The sequence below is a fragment of the Microcaecilia unicolor genome, chromosome 2 (assembly GCF_901765095.1).
Source record: "Microcaecilia unicolor chromosome 2, aMicUni1.1, whole genome shotgun sequence".
In the NCBI taxonomy this organism is placed as follows: Eukaryota; Metazoa; Chordata; class Amphibia; order Gymnophiona; family Siphonopidae; genus Microcaecilia; species Microcaecilia unicolor.
The window spans coordinates 226,718,559-226,739,125 of record NC_044032.1 but is presented as its reverse complement, the minus strand read 5'-3'; the positions used below and the strand labels follow the sequence as shown (position 1 = coordinate 226,739,125).

Sequence of the window (20,567 nt, the reverse complement as noted above, 5' to 3'; positions counted from 1 at the left end):
TGTTTTAATCAGTCAGCGGCTGTTTCTGTCCAGTTAAATCATTTTGAATAATAACCAGATAATGTTTTATTTGTTAGTAATAACATTCATAGGAGTATTTAGTAGTACTTTCCAAATGTTAAAGCAGAATGTTCTGCGTAATCTGATTCTATAGGTTTAGGTTTTAATATTTAAATACTGCAGCTGGCAATTCTTTTAAACGCTGGCCATGGTGTTTAAACATATACCTGAATATCCAGCACCACCAGATATCTAGATATTGGCACTGGATATCTGTGTATGGTGGAACTACTGCCATCATCTGGATAACTGCAGTATTCAGTGCCATTAGCCTAATATCTACCCATGCAATTTATCATAATGTAACTCACTTTCAGCTCATATTTGGAAAGAAGGCAAGCAAGATTTCCAAAACCCATATGGTACTAAGAAATATGAGAATTTATATGACAGCTGACGTGAATTATGCATTCAATATATTCATAACATTCAATATACATGAAGGGCAATTCTGGGTGAGTGCAGTTGCACATGCCTTGCAAATGTAACTGGTGCCTTAACTGGCATTTACATGCACAAGTGCACTAAGCACTAAGGAATCCTGTAAGTGTTATAGTGAATAACTGCAAGGGGATCTACACATGGGTGGAGCATGGGCAAGAGCTAAGCGTGTCTCCTACCTGTGAGCGCACCTTATGAAATTAATTTCCACCCCATATTCAAAGCAATTTAAGCAGCTTAGAAAGGCTCCACAGTATGGCTAACCGCGAACATTCAACGGCACTGAACCGGGCAGTGTCGCTGAATATTCGCGATTAAAGCCTGTTAACTTGTGGTTGTTCTAAGGGTGGAGTTGGCACTCATGTGGTGAAGTGACGATAGTCAACCTTTGACCACATAAGATAACTGCTTAAATTGGGTCGCATAAAAAGCAATTCTACCTTATGTGGTTAAGGGTTGCATATTGCACTTAACTGTATAACTTTTAGCGGCCAACGAAAAAGGAAGGGAGTGGGAACAGAGTCAGGCAAGACTCTGTTCCCACTCCCTTCCTTTTCCTGTGTTTCTTTGTGGGACATCTGTGTCCTTCTACTTCAAGTGGTTTTGGTTTATAACTTTTAGTGGCCAACATACAACTGGATATTCAATGCCAGTGCCCAGGCATGGCTAGGCACTGAATACCAGGAATATAGCCGGTGGTGGATGTAAAAATGCTGACCACCACAGACTATCGGCATGCCAACTTAGGACAACCATAGGCCTAGCATAAGTGGTATGCCTAAATCTAGGTGCATCACTGCTGACATACACTAGTATTCAATGATGGAATCTTGGCACCAAGATGTCATTATGCTATTGCCGTTCAATGTACGGCATCGAAGCACCTAACTTGAGGTGCCAAGTTATAGAATTGCCCCCTGCTTTTATTTTTAATTTTATGGGATAACAACTAGATTCTATATATCATGCCTAAAAAATTGGCGCAGAAACAAAACACACCTAGGCGTATTCTATAAAGTATGCCTAAATTTAGGTGTACTTTTATAGAATAAGCCTAAATTTCCATGCAGTTTAAAGAATACACCAAGCACCCATCAACATGGCTACATCTAGTCATGGGTAGTTATGCCAACTAAAATTTGGTGTAAATGTTGACACCTAAATTAGACACGGACTGGGTGTATTCTATAACCACGCACATAGATTTTAGAAATGCCCATGACCCGCCCATTCCATGCCCATGGACAAGCCCCCTTTTCAACTGTGACTTAGAATTTACGCGAAAGTTCTGAGCATAAATTCTAATTAATGCCAATTAGTGTCAATAATTACTTAAGTGGCGATTATTAGCGCTGATTGGCTTCTTAACTAATTAAGTTGCATGCATAAATCCAGAATACGACTGGATTTGCACACGCAACTGAAGTCACACTATATAGAATCTGGTGGTAAATGTCTAAAAATATATTAGTTCCTAGGCTAGGTTTGTAATTTAGGTATAATTTTAAGCTTAATATACTCCAAAATTTCAGCTTACATTTCCCTTAAACTTAGGTATCAAAATTAAACTCCAGTTCATTTGATTCGATCTAAGCGCCTAAGGAATTATAAAGCAGTATACTACTATTATTTTCAGTGGGGCTAATTCTCTAAAATCATGGGCCTGATATTCAAATAAAGCTCCGTTCCTACTTTTAGGTGCTTATTTTAGACGCTCTGTTCATTTTTTGGACATCTGAAAACCAGCATTTAGATGCCCATATTGCACGGATGTCCAAATCCTGATTCTATAAAGCCAGATGTCTAAAATTGCCGTATGTCCAAGTGGCAAGAGAGTGTGGTCTGGGTATGTTTTGGTGAGACTAGGAAGAGGCCAAAAGATGGATTTCTCCAACTGTAGAAGAGGAAGGGATGTTCCTGTCAAGGACATCTGTTTTAGACCTGGTACTAGGCAACTCCAGGTTATAGAAAGGCACTCTGATTGAGCAGCTCTCCACTGAATGGAGTAAGCGAAATCGCAGTAGGTATTTTGTTTGTCCCTGGAAAGCTCACAATTAAAAAAAAATTACAAAAAGCTGCACTTGGACTCAAACCAACAACTTCTGGCTCTCTGTTCTGTTTTTTTTTTTTTTACCTGGTTGATGTAACCATTAGTCTATTCCTCCAAATGAATGACTGCATGGCGATTTTATAATATGGATGTTCCTCTGCTGTCTTGTCCATATCCCTTGTTTTGCCCCTTCATAGTTTAGATGTTTCAGGGGTCCTTTTACCAAGCTGTGGTAAAAAGGGTCCTACACTAGTGGCGGGGGTCATTTTTGCCACTCGCTGCGGTCTTTTTTACTGCAGTGAGTAAATAAAGCTGAAAATAGCCATGGCCATGAAGTAAGATTGCTCTTACCACAAGGCCATGCAAGGGGGGACACCTACCGCCACCCATTGAGGTGGTGGTAAGGGCTACCGCGCTAACACAGCAGTAACCAGGTAGAACGCAGCACTGTCCAATTACTGCCAGGTTAGTGAAGGAGTGGAACGCCGGTGCTGCCTGAATACTGCTGAGCAACAGGACAACCTCATGTTTTGTGCCTACTGATGGACTTTTACTTATGCACTCTACCTCTGCTTTTGGCTGTTTGGCCACACCTTATTACTGCACTGGACATTTGTGCCTTATCCAGTTTTACTGTTTACTAACAAGACAAGTTTGCTGTTTACTAATGTACAGACAGAATGCAGGGCTATTAGATATATAGCTTGTAACAGTAGTTTGCAAGGCCTATACAAGACCAGCTTGCACGTAGCAACGCCATCTGAATAGGCGACCTTGGAGGGTGCTGACACCCCCCCTGCATTCCTGAGCCGCACCTTATCTCCTGCGCTAGAAAGGAGCAGTGTGTGTGTACAGAATAAGCTGCTAAGTTTCGTTTTTCTTGCCAGTATCATTTCAGTGTTATGACGTGTGTACGTACTGGGACTACAATTTTGTACTGTAAGAACTACAAATGTTTACTGCGCATGACAGGTATGACGTGTAAGGGGCCAAATGCGCAGGCCCAGTAGGGAAGTATAAATGTAAGCGTCAGATGATTTATGACACACAGTGTCCCGAGGCTACTCGGTGCTGTTCACTTGCTAGCAATAAAGTTGCCTTGTTTGGAACCAAAATTTGCCTTTCGTCTCCTGATTTCCCACCTGTTTCATTGGCGACCCAGATGGGACAGAAGTAGAAAGGGGAATCGGATTATATTCTTCCCCTCCCCCACTGCGGTCGGATCGGGTCATCGACCCCCACCTGAGAAGGTGGTGAGTGGCCACCGCTGATTTCAGCGTCCATCTCCCGGAGGAGGGCCGATCCACTCCGCCTGACTGTAGAGGGGGCTGTGTGGTTCCGATAAGGCACCTTTTTCCATTTCAGAGAGAAGCGTACGACGGCGCAGCCTGCGACCCCGGCGGACAGGCGAGTATACTCTACGTAGTGACCGGCCCAGTAAGGACCGAAGAAGAGGCGTGATCACCCTCTTTTAGCCAGTGACTAATACGGACTATTGGTATCCGACTAGGTCCTGAAACTCACTAGGCTCCGGCGACGAAACCGAGCGGCGAACGAACGGGGGGGTTTCTTGTGGCGTATGAAAGTGTGTGAGTGGGCTTGCAGTTCCAGGCCGGGCGACCGCGTCCTGGTCAGGCCGAGTGTTGACCCTTCTGTGTCTGGTGGAACGAGACCCCTTACTCCTCCACCTCCCTTTTCCCCCTTTGTCCGTCACCTGTCCTTTGGCACTCAGGTTAGGATGGGCGGGGGTGGGTCTTCACCGTTAGATTTAATGACGGAACACTTTAGCGAAGTGTTCGACCTAGATAAATGTAGCAGGGCCGGGATGATACAGAGATGTCAATTTATGTGGCCAGGGCTAGGAATTGCTGGATGGCCCCCGGAAGGGTCATTCGAGTATGAAAAAGTGGCGGCGGTCATGAATATTGTTATAATTGAGGGGAACCCAGGCTGCCCCGAGGACATTCCATACATAGAAGCGTGGTTGGATGTAGTCCGGGATCCGCCGGCTTGGGCCCAACGGAAGGTAGAAAAGGCCGCCCTTATGTTGGTAAAGCAGAGAAAAGGCCGGAAAACCAAACTTAGAACCCTGCCGACCCATGCCTTCGCTCTCCAAAGCTCGGCAACCGTTGCCGTCCCGAAGGCCGCAGGGACCGCCCCCATACGGCCTACCGCCCCTAGCACTGAAGCCACTGAGGCCACGCCCCCTGCTACCAGAGTTAAGGCAGGAACTACGCCCAGTACTACCAACACACTTTCTAGGAAAAAACCCCCAAAGAAAACCGCAGGGAAAGTTCAGGGTTCGGCCGAGAAGAAGCCTCCAAAAGCCCCGATACTTGCTACGGCGGAAGCATACGAAGACGACATTGCGCCGCCGCCCTATGCTCCTATGTACCCTGACCTTACGGGCCTAGCGAAGGCCCCGCTGACGCCGGGACTTCCGGGTCAGAGTCGGATGCCGGGGAGACGTCCCGCCCAGCCTCACCTGAGTCACCTGGCCTCGCAACCACACGGAAGAGTAAACGGGTTGTGAAGAATATTACTCGGTTCCCCCAATCGAGTCCGCAACAGGCCCTTCCGTCCAGCCGAAAAGGGGGAACCTCTCACTTATTCCCAGTCCGACAGTCCACCACCTATACCCCTAACCCGGCAGAGGGGGGGGGGCCAGCCCATCGAATCAACAGTCTATAGTCACGTTCCCTTCTCAAGTGCCGATTTGTATAACTGGAAATTCCATGGGCCGTCCTACGACCAGAAACCCGAGCAGCTGATAGAGCTGGTGGAAGGCATTATATACAGCTACAATCCAACTTGGGCCGACCTTAGGCAGTTGAGCGCCCACATCCTGACCTCTGAAGAACGCCGCCTTTTACAACAAAATATGGAGCAAGCCATCCGGGATGCGAATCCGGCCCATGCCAATTTACAGAACCTACTAGAAACGGAGGCGCCTATCGCTGCCCCCACGTGGGATTACCGAACCGCCGAGGGCCAAACCTTTATCCGCCGATACCAACAGGCGTACCTGGCCGCCTTAAAGAAGGGGAAGCAGAAGGTTACCAACATGGGAAAAATCCACAGTGTAGTCCAACAAAAGGACGAGAGTCCAGGGGACTTCCTTGAACGACTTATGGAAGCATTCAGAAGGCACAGCCCGATAAATCCCGAAGACCCTAAGAACCTCCCAACCGTGGTTATGAGTTTTGTTAGCCAGTCAGCACCGGATATACGAAGAAAGCTACAGAGAACGGAGGGGTTCGAAGGGATGAGCCTAAGCCAACTGAAAGCTATAGCTGATCGCGTATTCGGATATCGCGACCAGGAGGAGAAGGTGGAGGCCCGGAAGGAATCGACCAGACGGATGCGGGAGAAGGCAGATGTGTTGGCCACGGTGCTGGAAGAACGAATGAGGTCTAGACCAAAGGGGAGGGGCAGGAGAACAAGAGGAACGCGGTCCCCCATAGGGCGTAACCAGTGTGCAAATTGCCGACAAGAAGGACACTGGTGGGCTGATTGTCCAGAGGAGATACGGGACAACCCGAGAGAAGAGGAATCATGGGACCGGCAGAGAGAGGAGGAGACCGGCGACCGCACGGGGGCCCCTAGGCGAGGCCGTGGAAGGGGCCGAAGAGAGAGAGGACGGGATGACCGGAGGGAATGGCAGATGGCTGTGGACGCTACCCGAGACGGCACAGCATGAAGAAACCGGGAGGGCAGAGTCCCCACTGACCCTCTGGTGGAAATTCGGGTGGGGACAGAATCTATGAAGGCCTTACTAGACACAGGGGCCCAGCGATCTGTTATCACCACAGCCATAGCCCCAGCCACGAAAGAAACTATACCAATTGTGGGAGCCTCCGGGAAATCCCTTGCGGCTCCCCTCCTCAAAGAGCGCCAAGTCCAGATCGGAGGGACGATGGTGTCCCATCAGTTCATACACATCCCTGGATGCCCGGTCCCCTTGATTGGTCGAGACCTACTCTGTAAGCTCCAGGCCACCTTGAAGTTCAAGACTACGGGTGAAGTGGAAGCTCGCTTTGAAGATCGGCCAGTGACACTTATCTGTCCAGTAAGAGAAGAATGGAGACTACACGTTCCCCCAACTGTAGGACCCGGCGACTGCCGGTACGACCAGAACACCCCTTTCGCCCAGCAGAGGCGAGCCATAATGGATGAAGTGCCTGATGTATGGGCAGAATTGAACCCCGGCGGACTGGCCGTTAACGCTATCCCCATCTGGATTGAGCTCAAACCAAATGCTCAAGTTGTCAACCAAGGACAATACCACATCCCCTATGCAGCCCGGCATAGTATGCATACACATCTACAGAAACTCCTTCAACAGGGAGTCCTTAAACCAATCAGATCCGCATGGAACACCCCATTGTTGCCCGTTAAGAAACCAGGAACATCCGAGTACAGACCCGTCCAGGACCTGAGGAAAGTCAACAACCAGGTAGCCGACATAGTTGCCCTCGTACCAAATCCATACTCCATCCTAGCCCAAGTGCCATCTCAGACCAAGTGGTACAGTGTCATTGATTTGAAGGACGCCTTCTTCTCCATCCCTCTTGCTGTCGACAGCCAAAAGTTGTTTGCCTTCACGTGGGAAGACTTGCAGACGGGAACCAAGCAGCAATATACATGGACCCGTCTTCCCCAGGGGTTCAAGAACTCGCCTACCCTCTTCGGCGACCAACTCGCCCAGGACCTGAAGACGTACCAGGACGAGTATGGGCCGGTCGTCCAATACGTGGATGACCTGTTGGTGGCCCGTGAAACGTACACGGACTGTGCAGAAGCTACCCTTTACCTCTTGAAGACCCTGGAAGCCCAGGGGTACCGGGCCAGTCGCAAGAAGGCACAGATATGCGAGATCGAAGTCGAGTATCTGGGGTTTCGCCTCCGAGAAGGAACCCGAAGGCTCGGTATCCCCCGAACCCAAGCCATCCGCAACCAACCCACTCCTGCAAATAAGAAGGAACTACGGGCACTCCTCGGAGCCGCTGGATATTGCCGCATTTGGATTATCAATTTTGCCATCCTGACCCACAGTTTGTACGCCAAGCTGAAGGGGCCTGAACTCGAGGGCCAGGATCTCCAGTGGGAGAAAAGCGAACTGAAAGCCCTTCAGGACCTTAAGGATGCCCTTGCGGCTCCACCAGCGCTCGGACTGCCAGATGTGACTAAGCCGTTCCACTTGTTCATCGACGAAAAGAAGGGATTGGCACTTGGAGTCCTCACCCAACTGGTCGGTACCTGGCAACGCCCTGTAGCATACCTCTCCAAGAGCATGGACAACGTGGCACGAGGATGGCCGGGCTGCCTACGAAGCATTGCGGCTGCTTGTCTCCTGATACACGAGGCCAATAAACTCACATTCGGCCAAACACTTTTTGTGACCACACCCCACACCATCCGCGGCCTACTCGAGAGCCACGGACCCAGATGGATGACCAACTCCCGATTGGTCAAATACCAAGCCCTCCTGTGCGAAAATCCGGAGGTGCGGATCCTGGACACGACCAACCTCAATCCTGCCACCCTCCTTCCGGCCCCTGAACCACCACTCCACGACTGTGAAGAGGTAATAGCCACTGTGCACTCGAGCAGACCTGACCTGAAGGATCAACCCTGGCAAGGGGGCATCACCCTTTTTACCGATGGAAGCAGCCAGGTGATAGAGGGAATTCGAAGAGCTGGCTATGCGGTGGTATCTGAGGACCATGTGATCGAGGCTATGGCTCTGACACCCGGAACATCAGCCCAGAAAGCGGAGCTAATCGCCCTCACCAGAGCCCTCCTGTGGGCTGAAGGAAAAGTTGTCAACATTTACACCGACTCCAAATACGCTTTCCTCACCCTCCAGGTGCACGGAGCCTTGTACAAGGAGAGGGGATTTCTGACAGCTGAAGGGAAAGGACTTGCAAATGCCGCTGAGATCTGCCAATTACTCGAGTCGGTATGGAAGCCGAAGAAGGTGGCTGTGATGCACTGCAGGGCCCACACTGGAAGAACAGACCCTATCGCCCGGGGAAATCAGCGGGCAGACGACGCTGCAAAAAGGGCAAGTCAGCTCCCCTACTCCTCTCACCCTCCTGACCCCGTACTCGTCGTCCAGCTCCCTACGGAGACCCCTATTACACCCCCCAAGAAACGGAATGGGCCCAACAAGAGGGTCTACAGTCACGCAATGGCTGGTGGATACTACAGGATGGGCGCATATGGATACCCGAAGCCTTGGCCTGGACGGTGGCCAAGGAGGCTCACGACCGCACCCACCTGGGAAGGGACGCCCTGGGGCGCTTACTTGAGAAGACCTACTACATCAACAAACTATCCCTGTGGACCAAAAACGCTTCCAGCCGATGCGCGACTTGTGCCCGGAACAACCCTCGAACGGGGCCCGGCCCTATGCCAGGACATGTTCTCCGAGGCACCAGCCCTTTCCACGTGTGCCAGATTGACTTCACACACATGCCCCCGGCGCGCGGCTACAAAGCTATCCTCGTCGCCGTGTGTACCTACACCGGATGGATTGAAGCCCAGCCTACTAGAACGGAAATGGCTAAAGAAGTTACCTCCCTACTGCTTCATCAAATCCTACCCAGATACGGCCTCCCCAAGCAAATAAACTCTGACAACGGTCCCGCCTTCGCTAGCGAAGTAACACAACAGCTCAGTACCAGACTGGGCCTCGATTGGAAGTTGCATTGTGCCTGGAGACCCCAAAGCAGTGGAGTAGTGGAGAGGGCTAACCGATCCCTGAAGAACCAGCTAGCCAAGCTATGCCAAGAAGCAAAAGCCAAATGGCCCGACCTGCTTCCACTGGCCTTGCTGCATCTTAGGTGTACCCCCAAGGCTACCGGCCTTACTCCCTACGAGATGATGTATGCTAGGCCACCACCACTACCCTCCTTTCCCGACTCCTTGCAGATACAGGGTGAGAGTTCCTTAGTGAAACAGATGAGAGCCTTACACCAGGTAGTGCAAGACATCCAGCAGTACACTGAAAGAGTAGCTCCCTTGGTCCTCACCAATCCTACGCACAGGTTCAGGGTGGGAGACGAGGTCTGGGTAAAAGAGTGGGATGAATCTGACTGCCTAAAGCCAAAATGGAAGGGGCCCTCCCTTGTTCTCCTAACGACCTCCACCGCTGTTAAAATTGCAGGAAGCCCAGTGTGGATACATTGGACCCGATTGAAGCCTGCTGCTCCCACTAGCAGCACCCTGAAGCGTTGGACTGCGCACCAACATCCTGACGCTCCATTACGGCTGACTCTAAGAAAGACGTGAACCACCAGATTCATGCCTGCCCAGCAACAGGAACTCAGTTTCTGGACCCACTGCGTTTTTGGCTCTCTCTTTATCGCAGCCTTCATCGTGGGCCTCATTATCTTCTTGCTGCAAAAGCTCGGATACCTCCCACCACATATATAATGCTGACCATTTTCCTTCTCCTGTGTGCAGTTCCGAGCTATCATCCTGCCACCCTGAGCCTGAATTGCACTGAATGTTTGCGCCTCGTGCGCCACCGTATAGAGGGAGGATATCACCTAGTCACTACCCTCATTCACCAGACGCAGCCCCCGGAAGGCGATTGCCAGTTTCTCCCGACTTGTGCCCTCATCACTCCGAATGGCCTCCAACAGTTCCACAGATGCCTCCAAGGAAATCTCACTATCTGCCACAGCCCTACCAAACCAAGATACTACAATGTCACCCTCAGCGTAGGACTCCCTGCGTATGTGGCCGGACCTCCGGGAGTCGAGGGAGATGGCATTCTGTATTACATTAATTCTACTCGTATCCTTGTCGGTGGCATCCAAACTGTAGCAACCCTCACCTTCGACGTCTGTGCCGCCATGGACAAGCACCCTTGGTCTCGCAAGTGTGGTAGCCAGAGTTGGCGTGAGGCATACGTTAAGGACCACAAGTATGTCTGCCCCTTCAGTCCAGACATGAGATGCTGCTCCCCGTGGGTGTGGCTCCCATGCGCCGGCGACACTCGAGCCTCGGGCTGGGACCGAGTATGTGCTTATACGGGAGGAGGATATGCCGGATGCGCCGGCCTGGGCGAATTTCGTCGAGGTTCTGGTAACTATCCTGCTTATAATCGAACGAGAAAAACGCCCAAGTTCCGACCTAAATCGGGAGATGGACGTTTATCTCACAAAAACGAATAAAGCGGTATAATCGAAAGCCGATTTTTGGACGTTTTCAACTGCACTCCGTCGCGGATGCGGACAAAGTTTATGGGGGCGTGTCAGAGGTGTGGCGAAGGCGGAACTGGGGCGTGGTTATCTGCCGAACAAAGATGGGCGCATTTCACTGATAATGGGAAAAAAGTATGCGTTTTTAGCTAGAATTTAGGACACTTTTCCTGGACCCTGTTTTTTCACGAATAAGGCCCCCAAAAAGTGCCCTAAATGACCAGATGACCACTGGAGGGAATCGGGGATGACCTCCCCTGACTCCCCCAGTGGTCACTAACCCCCTCCCACCACAAAAAAATGATGTTTCACAACTTTTTATTTTCACCCTCAAATGTCATACCCACCTCCCTGGCAGCAGTATGCAAGTCACTGGAGGAGTTGTTAGGGGGTGCAGTGGACTTCAGGCAGGTGGACCCAGGCCCATCCCCCCTACCTGTTACAATTGTGCTGCTTAATGCTTATTAGTCTCCAACCCCCCCAAACCCACTGTACCCACATGTAGGTGCCCCCCTTCACCCCTTAGGGCTATAGTAATGGTGTAGACTTGTGGGCAGTGGGTTTTGAGGGGGATTTGGGGGGCTCAACACACAAGGGAAGGGTGCTATGCACCTGGGAGCTCTTTTACCTGTTTTTTTGTTTTTGTAAAAGTGCCCCCTAGGGTGCCCGGTTGATGTCCTGGCATGGGAGGGGGCACGAATCCTGGCCCCTCCCACGAATAAATGTCTTGGATTTATTCATTTTTGAGCTGGGCGCTTTCATTTTCCATTATCGCTGAAAAACAAAAACGCCCAGCTCACACATTGTTGAATAAAACATGGGCGTCTATTTTTTCCCAAAATACGGTTCGGTCCGCCCCTTCACGGACCCGTTCTCGGAGATAAACGCCCATGGAGATAGGCGTTTTCGTTCAATTATGCCCCTCTATGTGTCCCTAGACTGGCCCATCCGAGGACACGACATGCCCTGGAGAGGAACGTGGGGCCTCGGCATTGACGGCGGAGGAATGGATCCGTTGACATATATTACCATATATCAGAGTCTCGAAACGAAGCCTCCTACGCACTACCAGACTACTGTTGTCGGCTACCAAGACGTATTTGATGAAATTGCTCGTGCTGAGCAGACCGAGACTAAATTCCCCATTTCCCCAGAAGCCCGAAATATGTTCCTCAATTTGGCTGAAAACATCGCCCTCTCCCTCGGAATTGCCAACTGTTTCGTCTGTGGAGGTACCGACATGGGTGAACAATGGCCCTGGGAAGCGAGAGAGATCCGACAACACACATGGGATGCACTCAACACCACTAACATTACCTTTCCCCAACGGCCGAAGCCGTACGAATGGGCCCTGAGAACAAATATCATAGGTACCCTCTGCGCTAGTCGAGCGCCATCGAAGCGTTACTCTGTACCAGTGGGAGACTCTGCTTGTACGGGGGTTCTTCAGTATAATGGCAGCCGGACGACCTGGTGGCAAACGGACAACCTGCCCGCCCCGGAGCCTATCTGGACAGAACCCACCTTGAACACGACATGGACATACGGAGGGAACGCCTCCCTCAAGTGGGTAGCCCCGGCGGGCTACTACTATATCTGCGGATGCAGGGCCTATGAACAACTCCCGACCCGCTGGTACGGTACCTGCCTCTTGGGCACGGTCCGACCTAGTTTTTTCCTTCTGCCCATACAAGTCGGCGAAACTTTGGGAATCCCCCTATACGTGGAAAAGGGGCCTGATAACCCTACCCGACGAAAACGGTCTTTCCCAATCATCAAGCCCAAAGTACAGATTGGAGACTGGAAGGACAACGAGTGGCCGCCTGAACGTATCATTCACTACTATGGACCGGCCACATGGGCTGAAGATGGTACATACGGGTACCGCACCCCTATCTACATGCTGAATCGCATTATTCGCCTACAGGCCGTACTCGAAATCCTTACTAACGATTCTGCCCTGGCCCTCAATATCCTAGCTCGACAGAACACTAAGCTCATTACCGCCGTCTACCAAAATCGCTTGGCTCTTGACTACCTCTTAGCCCAGGAGGGCGGGGTGTGTGGCAAGTTTAACCTCAGTAATTGCTGCTTACAGATTGATGACCAGAGCCATGTCATCAGGGAGATAACTGACCGGATGGTCAAACTAGCCCACGTCCCCGTCCAGACCTGGAACAGTGCGTGGGATTGGACTTCCTCCCTCACCAGCTGGCTCCCAACCTCCGGGAGCCTGCAAGGCCTCCTCGTCATGGGTGGCCTGTTTTTGCTGTCCTGCCTATTAATACCTTTGTCTCTCCCCTTAGTTTTCAGGTGTCTCCGCTCCACCATGGAAAGCATCGCTGACCGCCGTGCTGCTGCCCAACTTATGGCTCTCCAGATGTACTCCCCCATTCCCCAGTCTGATGAAGCTGACGATGAAGCACCTTGTGGCTGATATGCACTTTGAACCCCCTGAGTCACTCAATGGGCCATCACCCTTGTGCCAGCAAAAGACCGGCTACAAAGGGGGGGGGATTCCACTAGGGGCCCTCCGTCTCAACCCCGGCGAAGCAACCAACGGCTGCGCAAGGGCTTAGGGCTCGCTTGTTGCCTCCCTCGCTAACTATCCTTGTCCTTTCTTTCCTTTTCAGGGTTCATGGAGGTGATACTCTCCACCAGAATGGATGTTCAAGTATCAAAAGGGGGGAATGAAGGAGTGGAACGCCGGTGCTGCCTGAATACTGCTGAGCAACAGGACAACCTCATGTTTTGTGCCTACTGATGGACTTTTACTTATGCACTCTACCTCTGCTTTTGGCTGTTTGGCCACACCTTATTACTGCACTGGACATTTGTGCCTTATCCAGTTTTACTGTTTACTAACAAGACAAGTTTGCTGTTTACTAATGTACAGACAGAATGCAGGGCTATTAGATATATAGCTTGTAACAGTAGTTTGCAAGGCCTATACAAGACCAGCTTGCACGTAGCAACGCCATCTGAATAGGCGACCTTGGAGGGTGCTGACACCCCCCCTGCATTCCTGAGCCGCACCTTATCTCCTGCGCTAGAAAGGAGCAGTGTGTGTGTACAGAATAAGCTGCTAAGTTTCGTTTTTCTTGCCAGTATCATTTCAGTGTTATGACGTGTGTACGTACTGGGACTACAATTTTGTACTGTAAGAACTACAAATGTTTACTGCGCATGACAGGTATGACGTGTAAGGGGCCAAATGCGCAGGCCCAGTAGGGAAGTATAAATGTAAGCGTCAGATGATTTATGACACACAGTGTCCCGAGGCTACTCGGTGCTGTTCACTTGCTAGCAATAAAGTTGCCTTGTTTGGAACCAAAATTTGCCTTTCGTCTCCTGATTTCCCACCTGTTTCATTAGCACCATGCTAAACATTACAGCCCTATTTTCACCCAGCATGGGAAATGGCCTGTGTTGGGCTGGCGGTAGCTCCAGGTTAGCGTGTGGTAAGCCTGCATTGGGCTTACCACCGTTTTGTAAAAGGGCCCCTCAGTTTGTAAATGGATGTTCATGCTGAATATAGCCAGCACTTGGATGTCCATTTCTCAAGTATTTTAGAAGAGGTTGTATGTCAGCAGATCCTGTTCCAAAATGCATAAGACTTGGATGTCCATATTCTGTGTTGGCCATCCTTTCTAAAACATTTGCTCAACACCTCCTAAATTTTGCCCTATTTCCAGCCAAATTAAGGAGCCTACATTTTCAGCTGAACATTCATCTTAATTTAGGAGCTAAAAAGTTATGCTTACAAATTTAGGCCTGCCATTTCTTTACCTATATTTAAGAGCCTAATTAGTGCTAAGCTCCTAGGTTGTTTCCCCCTTGCTACACCTGTTGCGACCCACTTTTAATGCTCCTATGTTTAGTAGTTTAGTGAAATTTTGAGTATAAATTTAGGAACTCAGCCCTAGTAAATTTTCAGATATGCTAATTTATGAGCATGAATCCTTTGACTATCAAGTCCCATGTGGCAACCCACATTAATGTCACTGCAGATTATTGTGATTTACTGAATCAGCCTCTTAATAGATGTCTGGCAATAAAAATGAGTTCTAAGTGCCTCACCAGCTTCTCCCTTGTAGCCACTTTAGATACCTATATTAAGGCTTCTAAATTTAGGAGGATTAGTTTAATTTAAATGTCAATGTCAATGGAAGACTTGTACACTGCTATATCCTCTTTCAGGTTCAATGCGGTTCACAAATATAGAAGTCACAATAACAATAAAAGGAATCAAAAACAATCACTTAACATGCCCAAAACTGTATCACTTATTGAACAAAAAGGTTTTTAGTTTCTTTCAGAATAACAGTTAGGTAGATTCTAATCGTACCCATGACGGTAACAAATTCCAAGAGGCAATTATGGAAAACAAATATAAAATGTTTTAAAAATTCACAGATACCGAACACCTCTAGAGCAAGGGGGTTGAAAGATCAAAGAAAGCTGTAAATGAGATGAATGTCCATATAGGGCAGTATTCAATAGACCGCTTAATAATTCAGAGGTAACTCCATAAACCATATGAAATAATATACACAATGATTTAAACTGAATTATCTGATTTACGGGAAGCCAATGTAGTGTTTTCAAACAAGGTGACACACTATCAAATTTTTGGAGGTCTATAAATCAGCTTAGCTAAGATGTTTAGGAAGATTATTTTAATTTAAATCTATTCTTATATCCATCACCATACCCTGTCATATGGATCTAGATGGTACATATAACAATGCTTAATTACACATTCCATAAAAACAATCATGCATAATTTTTAAACATCAATACAGTTAAGGGGCCCTTTTACGGAGCTATGTTAAGCAGCTAGTGCAGGTTTCAACATGTAGTAGTTATTAGCCAATGGCTACAATACACAATAAAAAAAACCTATGCTAGCTGCTTAACATAGGTAGGCGTGGGTTGTCGGCAAGATAGAGGTGGTCAGATGCAACAGGTAGCACACAAGTTGGTGCCATGCAGAAGCAGTCACAAATGCCAATAATGCAGCTGCTCTTAAAGACACCTGAAGACGTGGTGTTCAGTGTAGCCATGCTATTGGCAATCTGGCAGTATGGCCGCTATCCCAATTGTTAAACAATAGGTAAAACTATGGCAACACCTGTGGCAGCAGTGGTGAGTTAGACCCATCTCATTCCTCCCCCTGTCACTACCCACTATCTAATTTTGTTCATCTGATCCACGTACAGCATCCCCCCCCCAAAACAAACCCTGAACGTGTGAACTCCCCAACATCAGAATGCCCAACATCTGATCTCCCCCAAAATATTAGAACCCTCAGGCATCCAATCCAGTGATGTGCTGGAAACTTTTTAACAACAGGCTCTCTCTCCAGGTGTAGCCAGCCCTGCAATTTGGGAGGGAGCGCATTCCTCTGCCACCCTTCATGCGGACACACTAGGCATATCTTTGCTGGCAGGGATGCCGAGACCCACCAGCCAAATAAATGGACTGCTGCCGCTCCCCACTGCTTGTTTCTGGCTCTGAGCAGCATGTCGGGACTTCTCACGAATATTCAGTACAGCCCTAGTACATACTGTTTCTTTGGGCAATCTTCAGAGTATTTGCCATTTGAAAACAAGCACCCACTGGTTTTGCACCAGTGGAGATGGCTGGCAAATTGCCCTCAAGCACAATTAAGTATCATAAGTACCGTACTTCAACAAGCCTTCTAATCCCCTAAATTTCCTGCAGACTTTTAAGCACAAATCATGCAGTACATCACATAACTCCAGTGATACACACATTTCAAAAGTAAACACTCCTACAGAGTACATCCAAATTTTTATTCTTATTTTCTAATTTCCATCTTCCAAAATTTCAGACAGCAGATGTACAGATCAGCAGGACCCAAAGCACTCCAAAACAAGTAAAGTCAGTAACAACGCAGTTTATACCTAATTGTTCAACCATCCTTAGGATTCACCTTTGGATTTACAAAGCAAAACCACGTGCATGTAAGTCTGGATGAACAAATTAAAACAATCAAAGTTTAAAGCAAATGCCTATAATATGTAATACGTGGTATAGCAATAATTAAACAATGATGGGATATTCACATAGCAGGCAGCCTAAGCCAACAAATGTATTTTCCACTGAACATAATTAACTTTGTAAGAACTTGGTGGCTAACAGTGTGCTGAACTGGACAATATTGGCACATTTAGACTGATGCTGGACAGAACTTCTGCATAAAGGAAGCCCTTCCCTCATTATTCAATACATCTCTGTGCAATATTAGTAATATAAAAAGAAAAGTGCATTTTTATAATATACCACTGCAATCCATAAAACATGCCACCTTTTTCTTTTGATGTAGGCATAGGAAAAAAAAGATTTTAAATGCTCCCAGGTTTCAACCTAATTTATATTTAATGTGGGATATAAAAATGTCATAAATAAGCAAATAAATAGATGGATAGATAGAAACTCTGAGGGATCTTTTATTAAGGTCTTTTCCTATGGGCATCTCTAGCGTTTAGCGACTGCTAAAATTGCTAGCACGCATTAGTAAAAGAGCCCCTGAATGTTGAGCACCTGATTCTCATAACATGATGTCTGTTTTAGTGGCCCTTTTACCAGGAGACAAAAATAATCTCTGCACAAATATAACAGTGCTAGGGTGTCCCTATAACCAGCCCTTCCAAATGGCACACTGATTACGATTCATAACAAATTACTATTCTACCTCTGAAAAGTTATTCCGTTATTATATCTTTTGTGTGTACATCCGTATGCTCCACAAGCTGGCATGTTTGAAAATATAAGTGAGATTAAATAAAAATGCTACCAACAATAAAGAACGACAACATGGGTGCAGCAGCTCATAGGTTTGCTTTGTTTTGAGTATATGCAGAACGACGGCTATGCGGGGAAGGGGAAACAGAGGCTTACCTAATTGGCTTCAACTTTTTAACAGCACCCTGTCACCTGTTTTTATCCAACATCCTTGTTCCCTATGCGATGCAGCACCTCTTCTTCTTCTTCTTCTTGGTGTGATTAACTTTTTTTAAGCAGCGCTGCCAGAAAAATCAGGCTGCTTCACCACTCCTACCAATCCTTCACCAAAGTAGCTACTTTAACAACCGGCTCCCAAAATTCTTTAAAAAACTAACAGACAGCTCTTGCAAGCTGGTGTGAGCCGCTCCAGCACAACACTGATCCAATCTATCCTACATCAGAACCCCCAACATCCAATTTCCAAAGGAGAACCACCCCAACATGAGAATCCCCTAAACATCAGAATACCCCCAACATACGGGTCTCCCCAGAACCCCCCTAATATTAGAACCTCCTAAGCAGACCCTGACTCTATCCCACCCCCCCCAACTGTCTCCCCATCGGACCCCTGATGGTAGTCTTGCTGCAATTTTGAAACCCAGAACCAGATGAGACAGAAATGGAGTCAATACAGGACAGATGCTGGGCAATCCCCTTGCATTTACCACACAGGCTTTGCACTTAATGCACTTTAACAGCAATTCTAGAAATTGGTGCTTCATTTTAGGTATCACACAGGGGTGCGTTTAGTGCCAATTCTATAAGGGCACACTTAAGTCATTATAGAATATTAGTGCAAAGCCACACTGGTATGCCAAAAATTAGGTGTGTCTACTTAGGACAGGTCAATGACTGGAGTAAGTAGGCGCGCCTAAATATGCCATGCAATGTGTCACTTTTGGTGACACTCCAATGACACACACGTACTCTGTCCATGTATATGCCTGATGACAATTGCACACTAAGCAATTTAGACACAGTCCCCCCTGACATTTAAAACCATTTAACCAGCAGGAAAGGCTCCTGGCCAGTTAAATGGCACTTAGCCGGCTATCCGTCTATATTCAGCGGAAGATAGCCAGCCAGCTGTCTCCCGATGAATATCACCGGTTAGAACTTAGTGGATAGAAGCTAATATCACATGATATAACCAGCTATCTTCCAATATTCAGTGCATCGCCAGCTAAGTTTGGTGGCCAAATTAGGCAGTCAAAATAGCAGGCCTATCTTTAGCCAGTTTCATCTTAATCGGCCAACACTGAATATCGGCTTGGCCAGTTAAATTGAAACCAGTCAAAAATAAAACAGATATTCAATGCCGGTCTCCAGAAACGGTCCAGCACTGAATATCTGGCTAGCGACTAATACTCATGTAACTGCTAATTATTGGCACAAATCACTAGGCACACTACTGGCACCTAAACTTATAGAATTGCTTTTTTAAAGTTTTGCAAAACCCTCCCACACCTTAGTAAAAGTGCTCCTAAGTGAAACATAAAACAATCCAACATCAATACATTAAAATTAAAATACATAATCTAAAATAAAATATAATAATATACATAAGAGACTGAACAGTTTGAGTTCAAAATTTAGACTCCTCTATCAGTAGTTTTCAAAGAACCTGATCTACGTGCCTAGCTATGCACAAAAACCCATAACTGACTCATCTTACGGGTTAGAAGTCCATCACATTTAATTTTCTTCATATTACTTAACAGCTATCTTCAGCTGGTATTGCAGGGGAAGGCCAAAAAAAAGTATCATCTTATTTTTTTGTTGTTGTTCTATTTCTATGTATTAACCTTTAAAGTTGGCTAACATGGCAATCACATCATGTTATGTACTTTTGTTCTGAAATGATGTAAATGATGTGAGTATTGTAGTCTTAGCAGCCTTTGCTGGAAGATAGGGAAACAGTGCAGGTGCTGGACATGGAAGGTGGAAATTGGAAAAGATATGCTGGACTCAGGGAGGCATAGGACGATAGAAGGCAGATGCCGGACACAGAAGAAAAGCAAGTGAGGGAGATGCTGGACAATGTAAGAATAAAGGTGCTGGAAACAGGGAAGATATATATATATATAGATATATATATATATATATATATATATATATATATATATATATATATATATTATATATAGAAAGAGAGAGAGAGAGAGAGAGAGAGAGAGAGATGCTAGACACAGAGATACATGCGAGACACAGAGAAGAGGGAGAGAGAGAGAGAAATGCTAGACACAGAGAAGGGATAGAGAAAGAGAGAGAGAGATGCTAGACACAGAGAAGGGATAGAGAGAGAGAGAGAGATATGCTAGACACAGAGAAGCGAGAGATGCTAGACACAGAGAAGCAAGAGAGAAAGAGAGAGAGAGAGATCCTAGACACAGAGAAAGGATAGAGAGATAGAGAGAAAGAAAGATATGCTAGACACAGAGAGGGATAGAGAGAGAGAGAGAAAGAAAGAGATGCTAGACACAGAGAAGGGATAGAGAGGAGAGAGAGAGAGAGGACAGACAGAATGCTGGGCACAGGGGAATAGGCAGAGAGAGCAAAAGAGGGAAGATGTTACATGGAGGAGAGTGAGGGGAGATTTTGGACTGAGGGGAGAGTTGCTGGACACTGAAAGGCTGAGGAACAAGATAGATGGAGAATGGTGCTAGGATGAGGGGAAAAAAGATGAAAGCTATAGTTAGATCCAGTAAAGAGAGGGAGATTGAGGAGCAGATGGCAAGGAGGAGAAGTGAAACCATAGTGGATAGAGAAAGAAAGAGAGCATACTGAATGCAGAGTGTGACTTCTTAGGGGTTCAGTTTAATTTTTGTGTATATATTTCCATTTTTAATTTGTGGTCACTTATTCTGTACTCTCTGAGGGTCTATCTGTGTTGTAAATGTGTGTCCGAAAATAGGTATTCTGTTAGCATGGAAATTCTATGTAGGGATGTTTAGTAATCTGACTTATTTAGTTTTCCCAATAGGTGTATT

General features: G+C 47.3%; 1 protein-coding gene across 1 annotated transcript in view; it reads right to left on the bottom strand.

The window, feature by feature from the left end:
* MUSK (muscle associated receptor tyrosine kinase) overlaps window positions 1–20,567 on the bottom strand; it is a 223,407-nt gene that overhangs the window by 68,571 nt on the left and 134,269 nt on the right.